Here is an 8,537-nt window from a genome sequence, read left to right as displayed (position 1 = left end):
GTGTGCCCCGTCCCTAAATTATGTATGTATTTAAGGCAGGTGTTTAAAACACTAAAGTTACTTTATTTTTTCAAGTTAAATACATGTAAGAAAATTAAAACAATACAGAAAACCAAATTAAACTGAATTACATTTGTCTTCAGTTTTTTTCCATTTGCCAGATACTTTTATACAAAACAACTTAGTTCATTTAATATATATATATATATATATATATATATATATATATATATATATATATATATATATTAATATCAATGATTAAATTTCTTTGGAATTGTCCATATACAAACAATACCTTAAGCTATATGCGCATGTTTTTGTTACTGTATATGTCTACATTTTCACTTTTTTTAAAGACAAGACAATTTTGTAACTGATATAGAGAGAAAACATTAAAAAGATTTATGGTTTCATGCTTTATTCTCCATGAAAATTTTCAGCTATTAAATACTGTACTGTACTGTATAGTTCCCCTTTTGAAAAGCTCTTCGAGATTCCTGTTGACATGGCAACAACGCTATGAGACATGGTACACAAAGGGGCTTCCAAAATCCTTTGAATCTCTCTTTTACGGCCAAAGCACTGTAGATCTTTGAATAGAAAGTGGTGCTATTGTTCCTAAATCTTAGTTTTTTCAGGCTCTTTATAGTCGGTTAATGACAAAACATAAGCTTGATGGACTGTCTAACTGCATGCTAGCGGTTGATAGCTTGTCAGAACATAAAGCAAAGCCAAACAATTTATGACAATGAGAAGTAATGATTCATGGGCTAGATTTATTTCTCAGCTGTAAATAAGTATCTTTGTTTAGCACAAAGGACAGTGCAGGTTTCAGTAATAGACTCGGCTGTTCCAAGACAATAAAAATTAATCTTTTCTTCTGAGATGTGAAATGCAAGTAACCCAGACAACCAGACTCTTTCCAGATTTGCTTTTATTTTCTCGAAAATGGTTAATGGTGATTACGTTAGTCTAGTCTATGATAGCAATGTTTATGTTCAATTACTTGTTTTAATGCTATATACAGTATCTTGTAGTAGTAGGCTAATTGATGACTTGCCTGTCTTGGTGTAAAGCTGTGGGGAATATTACTTTAAATCATTTGAATTAAATTTAAATTCTTTATTGATCTCTCTCTTGTATCCTACTTGAGTCTGAATCAATGAATAAAAATGGATTCAGTGGAAACATTATTTGTTTTGTGTTTCTATTTTGAATTACAAAATTGTCAGAATTTTTTCATTTTAATTATGTTAAACAGTCTAGGCATTTAAAACCAGATGGTCACATGTCATTAATATTTATTTTCTGCCTTCTTCAAGCTTGATTTGTTCATTGTGTTTGCCTCAATAGCGTTCTGTGTTAAATGACTAGGATAGGCACGAGCTGAAGTTTTTTACTCATTAAAGTTCAAGAAGATTTGTTCTCTAAAGAGAACCGGGGGTTAAGCACACGGAAACAGTTTCATTATTTCAGTATTGATGTTTAATTAGTCTGGCTTCCTCTATTATTATTTTTTTCTTTATGTCCCCTGCTTATACTTCATTTCACAATGCACTCACCTGCTGTCTTCTGTCCTTTATGCTGATTGCATGCCAATCACGTTAAGATTTGCACCTCATGGCTCAGAAAACAAACAGCATTATGTTCGAGCAATCCCAGTTGACTAGCTGATAATCAAGTATCAGATTTTCTCTCTTATGCAAATATATTTTAAAGTAAACAATAAACATATGAAACGTGTATCCAAGATGTATGTCATCTACATAAACTCTTTATTGGAGTACGCTTCAACCTTCCATTCACCCTATGAAAGTTCATAAAAATGTGAAGAAGAATTAGGAAACGTTCACTATCCATTAACCCATCACAGAGAGAAGAATGAGAGGACGGGGCTGCAGTCTACGGCATTTGTGCTGGCCTAGAGCCACGCCAACTGTTCAAAGGACAAACACCCACAATCACACAACAAGCCAAAGCCTGAGGAATCTGCTCAAGAAACAGGCGACATTGAACAATCCACATCAGCCATGAGACAACTCATGCAATTAAAACTTATATATGATTACTTTTAAAATGCCATTATTTACATTACTGTCTAGTTAAGGCAGAATGGAACCATTAAAGTTCACTTGGACTTACATAAAATAATCAAATTAATGGACAAAGCAATTGCCTTAAACTGATTTAAACCCATTTCAGGCTCATGTAAAAACCAGAAGCACTGAAATGCAGTAGCTGTTTTCACATAACCATATTTTGTAATGATTGCTTACATTGCTTTTACTTCACATGAATATGATGATATTGGCCCCAGTATCGTGAATTCTTTGGACAATAAATACTTTATGCTTAAACGTTATGCATAAAATCCTCCACAATGTGTTCCACTTTTGGACATTTGTGGCATTGTATTCAAAGCACTGCTTTATGGTTGGCATTATAAATGTGGATAATTATGGATTTGGTATATAAACCTAATTAAGTGCACAATGTAATCTAGAATTACAATCATTGAAACATAATCACTGTTGTCACTGCAGAAGAATAAAGAGTGAAATATGGTTTGAAGAGATAACCTGTCACACACAAACTGTGTCTTGACTCTGGAAAAATTCTTGGAAAACAGGATCTTACTAAACAATTACAGTTTGATAAGATGGTATGTGATGTTGCTTTGACCTTTTCTGTCTGTTCACATTTTTTCAGTCTGATTGTGTCCTTGGTGCTATCTCACTCTTTCTCTGAGAATCAACAGAGCTTCACTGGAATGTCTTTATAAGGCTAAAACATTGCCAAAGCATTTAAGTACTTACAGGTGCAGGACATAAATAAATGTCTTTGTTTTTCAGCCTTATCATCCAACTTGATTAAGTTTATAAAACATTTTCAGAAAGTACACATTATGTTTTTATTCCCTTTTGGAATCATATCATATTGGTCAAGCAAAATGATGATCTTTTGTTTGAGTCTCCTTTCCAGGACAAATAAGAGATTTGATGTGTCAGTATTTGTATATATTTTATATATATCATGCTACCATTAGATTTGTTGTTTTTGCAATTGTATAGTGGTTATATATAATTATTTCTCAGTCTTTTTATTAGAATAGCAGGCAGCAGGCAGCTGCAGGATCTCTTAAACCTAAATTAAATTAAATCCTAATTTCTAATTCTAATCGAATGACTTCAGTCTTCTCAAAAAAGCTCAAGATATGTTTTGTGCCAAAAGAGAGGTCACACTAAATACTGACTGATGTATGAAGAAGACATTTAGTTCTGAAAATAGTTTTTTGTTTTTATTTCCTGTATTTTAAATAAAAGAATGGTGTGTAAAGGGAAAAGCATCCAGTATGCGGCAGTCCTGTGGGCGAAAATGCCTTGTTGATGTTAGAGGTCAGAGGAGAATGGGCCAATTGATTCAAGCTGATAGAAGAGCAACTTTGACTGAAATAACCACTCGTTACAACCGAGGTATGCAGCAAAGCATTTGTGAAGCCACAACACGCACAACCTTGAGGCGGATGGGCTACAACAGCAGAAGACCCCACCGGGTACCACTCATCTCCACTACAAAGAGGAAAAAGAGACTACAATTGGCACCAGCTCACCAAAATATGGGGGATGTTTTCTTGGCACACTTTAGGCCCCTTAGTGCCAACTGGGCATTGTTTAAATGCCACAACCTACCTGAGCATTGTTTCTGACCATGTCCATCCCTTTATGACCACCCATCCTCTGATGGCTACTTCCAGCAGGATAATGCACCATGTCACAAAGCTTGAATCATTTCAAATTGGTTTCTTGAACATGACAATGAGTTCACTGTACTAAAATGGCCCCCACAGTCACTAGATCTCAACACAATAGAGCATCTTTGGGATGTGGTGGAACGGGAGCTTCGTGCCCATAAATCTCCCACAAATCTCTATCCACTACAAGATGCTATCCAAACAATATGGGCCAACATTTCTAAAGAATGCTTTCAGCACCTTGTTGAATCAATGCCACCTAGAATTAAGGCAGTTCTGAAGGCGAAAGGGGGTCAAACACAGTATTAGTATGGTGTTCCTAATGGTTTAGGTGAGTGTATATATATATATATATATATATATATATATATATATATATATATATATATATATATATATATATATATATATATATATATATATATATATATATATATATATATTAAAGGAACACGCCCACATTTTGGGAATTTAGCTTATTCACCGTATCCCCCAGAGTTAGATAAGTTCATACATACCTCTCTCATCTCCGTGCGTGCTGTAACTCTGTCTGACGCAGCCCCCGCTAGCTTAGCTTAGCACAAAGACTGGAAATGCATGGCTCCAGCTAGTATACTGCTCCCAATAAGTGACAAAATAACGCGATCATTTTCCTATTTATGTGTTGTGATTTGTATAGTCAAACCGTGTACAAATAACAAGGTGATATGAGACACAGCGATCTTTTAACAGTATACATACTGAGAACTATATTCTCTGAAGACGAAGCACTGCCGCATGGGCGGAGTGATTTGCACAACTCTGACCGAACTCTCTGCTCCTCACCAGGGGCTTCTCGTGTGCTGCGAGCAGATCACTCCGCCCATGCGGCAGTGCTTCGTCTTCAGAGAATATAGTTCTCAGTATGTATACTGTTAAAAGATCGCTGTGTCTCATATCACCTTGTTATTTGTACACGGTTTGACTATACAAATCACAACACATAAATAGGAAAATGATCGCGTTATTTTGTCACTTATTGGGAGTAGTATACTAGCTGGAGCCATGCATTTCCAGTCTTTGTGCTAAGCTAAGCTAGCGGGGGCTGCGTCAGACAGAGTTACAGCACGCACGGAGATGAGAGAGGTATGTATGGACTTATCTAACTCTGGGGGATACGGTGAATAAGCTAAATTCCCAAAATGTGGGCGTGTTCCTTTAAGTTTATATATACATATTAAGTTTGTCATATGGTAAAATGTCATACAGTATATCAATGAAAAAATAAACAGTAAGAAAAAACATTACTGTTTTATCCATTAAAATGGAAAGTTATTTTTGTCTGTTTTCTCTGAAGCACACTGTGTGCAGTGTAGCTCTGTGTTACGTGTTTAAATCACCACAAAGAGAAAAGACAGTTTTATAGATTTTTCTGAATGTACTACATTATTTACATTTCTGTCTGAAGCATCTATTTGTAAATACAGCTGGTAACAGCTGCTACTGAAATAGGGGAAAATGCAACCTCTCTTCTATACCCAGAGGAAAAAGCAAAATGGCCACTTTCATGATTCAGAATAATACACATAAAAAATGGCTTTTCATGTCCCATTAAATTTCAAAAACAAATGTATAACATACATGGGTGGTTTGTGTCTGGAAAGAAGATAGCAATCTGCTCAGATTATCTTGTGGAAATTTGTTATGTGTACTGAATGGCTATAGGACTTTTATATTCACGAGTAAAATTTCAACCACCTTTTGTTTAAATAGCAAAAGTTAACACAAGAAATCACTTTTATTGTTTCTGCTGTTATATTAAAGGTGCAGTGTGTAATTTTTAGAAGGACCTCTTGACAGAAATGCAAAATATTATACAAAACTACAGGGGTTTATAAAGACCTTTTTATAATGAACCCTTATGTTTTTATTACCTTAGGCTTAGAATGAAACGTTTTTATCTACATACACAGAGGGTCCCCTTACGTGGAAGTCATTTTGTGCCGCCATGTTTCTGCAAAAGCCCTTAACGGACAAACTTTTTTTACTAAGTTGTCTCCCTAAATGTTTTTCCAGTGGCGGCTACCATAGCTTCTCTATGCGTCTCAAAAGCGAGGGGTGTGCAGTGAACTGAGCCGTTGGTTGCAATTCGCAACCTCAACACTGGATGCTGCTAAAATTGCACCTTTAATTTTGGATAAAGCAAAATCATGACACTAAATCATGTAATTTTTACCTTTTAGAAGAATACGACAAGTTTGAAGATATAGCCCTGGCAGTCAGCCATAGAGCTATAGGTGACAGAAATGTATATTTGTTGATGTGATTGAGCATCAGTATTAACGGAAGTTTGAGCGAGAGAGGGAGTGCTCAGGAGTGATGATGTTACTGCGCGCCCCGAGGTGGAAGTGCTGCAAACTAAGTGCTCTTCCGCCATACAATATAGTTCTCATTTTTATCCACTTAAAAAAATCGCCACGTTTTATTTTGTGCCTACTTACTCATGTAACAGTCTTTAAATAGAGAAGTGGCTTCTTGGTGGCTTCTAAATTCATCCCTGTTTGGATCCTAAGGAATGAATGGGGCTAGGCTAAATGCTAACACATTCACCACATGCTGTACAAAGATTAAGTGCATGCATTGAAAAAAGATAGGTATGTATTATTTCGACTAAGTTGAGGTAACAACATAGTAAAATATTGAAAAACTGTGGTGTTTTCCTTTAAAATCTTAAGTTCAGTGCTCATGTAGACTGATGAAAGGGGTCATAGCATGAAAATGTTAGCATTGCCACTTTGTAGGTTTGAGAAAAAATGTGTCGTTTTGGGTGTGTCTTTTAAAATGCAAATGAGCTGATGAAGTGCAAACACTGATCACAATGATGATGGTTTGATGCAATTCAAACTCAACTGTGCTGTGAATTATTTTTTCTCTCTTTCTTTCTCTCTGCACTAAATGGCAGTGCTGTGGTTGGATAGTGTACATTAAGGGGGCGGTATTATTCTAATAAGATATCCTTATGACATCATAAGGAAAGCCAAATTTCAATGACCTATTTTTGCTCACACCTACAAAGTGGCAATGCTAACATTTTCACGCCATGGCCCCTTTAAATTAGTCAGTTTACTTAAAGGGATAGTTCACTTTAAAATGAAAATTCTGTCATCATTTACTCATCCATGTTGTTCTAAACCTGTATTAATTTATTTTTTCTGATGAACACAAAAGTAGATATTTTAAGAAATTATGGTAAACACCCAGCAGTAAGTGACCATCGACTTCCATAGTAGGAATAAAAAATATAATGGAATTTAATGGGTACCGTCAACTGTGTGCTTACCATCATTTATCAAAACATTTTTTTTCTACTATGGAAGTCGATGGTCACTTACTGCTGTGTGTTTACCATCATTTCTTAAAATATCAACTTTTGTGTTCATCAGAAAAAATAAATTAATACAGGTTTAGAACAACATGGATGAGTAAATGATGACAGAATTTTCATTTTAAAGTGAACTATCCCTTTAAGTTGGTATTTAGTATTGAGTACTATGTGATATCATTTCATTAAACTTCATGTTTGAATAAACATCTCCACTGCACATAAGTCTGTAAAGTTAAATGAATTAGGATTTATTAAGTTAAAGTCTAAAAAACAAACTTTAAGTAATATTTACTTGATTGTTTAAGTAAAGACAGCATTTGAATTTAATGTGCAACAAACCATACATCAATGGAACGTTTTTTTGTTTAGCTTTCAGATAAAACATATGACTGGTTTTCTGGTCCATATTGCTTTTTCAAATCCATCAGATCCTAATATCTTGCACAACAGTCCTCTACCTTCACAGTGATCTTCAGTAAAAGCATCAGGCTTCTCTGTGATTATTTCAAAGTCTGCAGGCTTTTTAGGATGATTTTACCTCTCCTGCTTTCAGCCATGGCCTCTGATACTCCGCTATTAAACGTCTAACACAATCATTACATCACTGACAAAATGCCTTATTGTTAATCAACTGGGGGAGGTCACTATGTGTTGTTCCCTGCGGCTGGTTTCCCTTTCAGCTTGATAAAGTAGTGGAAGCAGAATTCATCTTGAGAGCAAGGTATGTAATCAATGTTTGCTCTAAAGGATGTTGGACTCAAATGAGAACGAATACAATTTTTGGCAACTTCCAGGTGAGACGGTGTCGAAAAGAAGCTCTGCTCCTTATTTCATTAATATTCATCTCATGCACCATTGGGCTTCTGTTTGTGTTTTTTTATAATAGTGGTTGAAACCAGTGCCAAAAAGGTTGCTTGGCTTTGGCTGATAAGTTAAAATTATCAAAAGGTTTGAAAGCTCTCGGAGAGACGTAAGGATGTTTATATTACAGCTCTGTCCTTTAATCAAAGCTGAGTTGAAAAGGGAAATGGATTTGTGGTCTGCCTCTCTCTCTCTCTCTATTACGCATAGTATAAATGGCAAGCTTTCTCTTTGTTTGTTTTCCACTTTCCTCCTCGAGGGAATAAATTCAATTACACAGATTATCTTTCAGACTATCGCAGTGTACCTGCGACCCTCTTATCATTACAAAGCTAATTTCTCAAAGGATCTACCAAGAAAACTACTAATAAGTATCTTTACTCAAGCCTTGGCTTATTCTGAACTGAGATTGTAAAAAACCTTATCATAATAGGCAAACAGACAGAGCAAAGGCTTTGTAACTGGTCTTGCTAAAGGAAGTGAATATAGTCATTAGAGTTTGGAGTGAGGCAGAAGAGGCGCGATCACAGGTCTGATTAGCTGTGCTTTTTCATGTTT

This window comes from Misgurnus anguillicaudatus, chromosome 4, assembly GCF_027580225.2.
Source record: "Misgurnus anguillicaudatus chromosome 4, ASM2758022v2, whole genome shotgun sequence".
Classification (NCBI taxonomy): Eukaryota; Metazoa; Chordata; class Actinopteri; order Cypriniformes; family Cobitidae; genus Misgurnus; species Misgurnus anguillicaudatus.
This window is presented reverse-complemented; position numbering follows the sequence as displayed.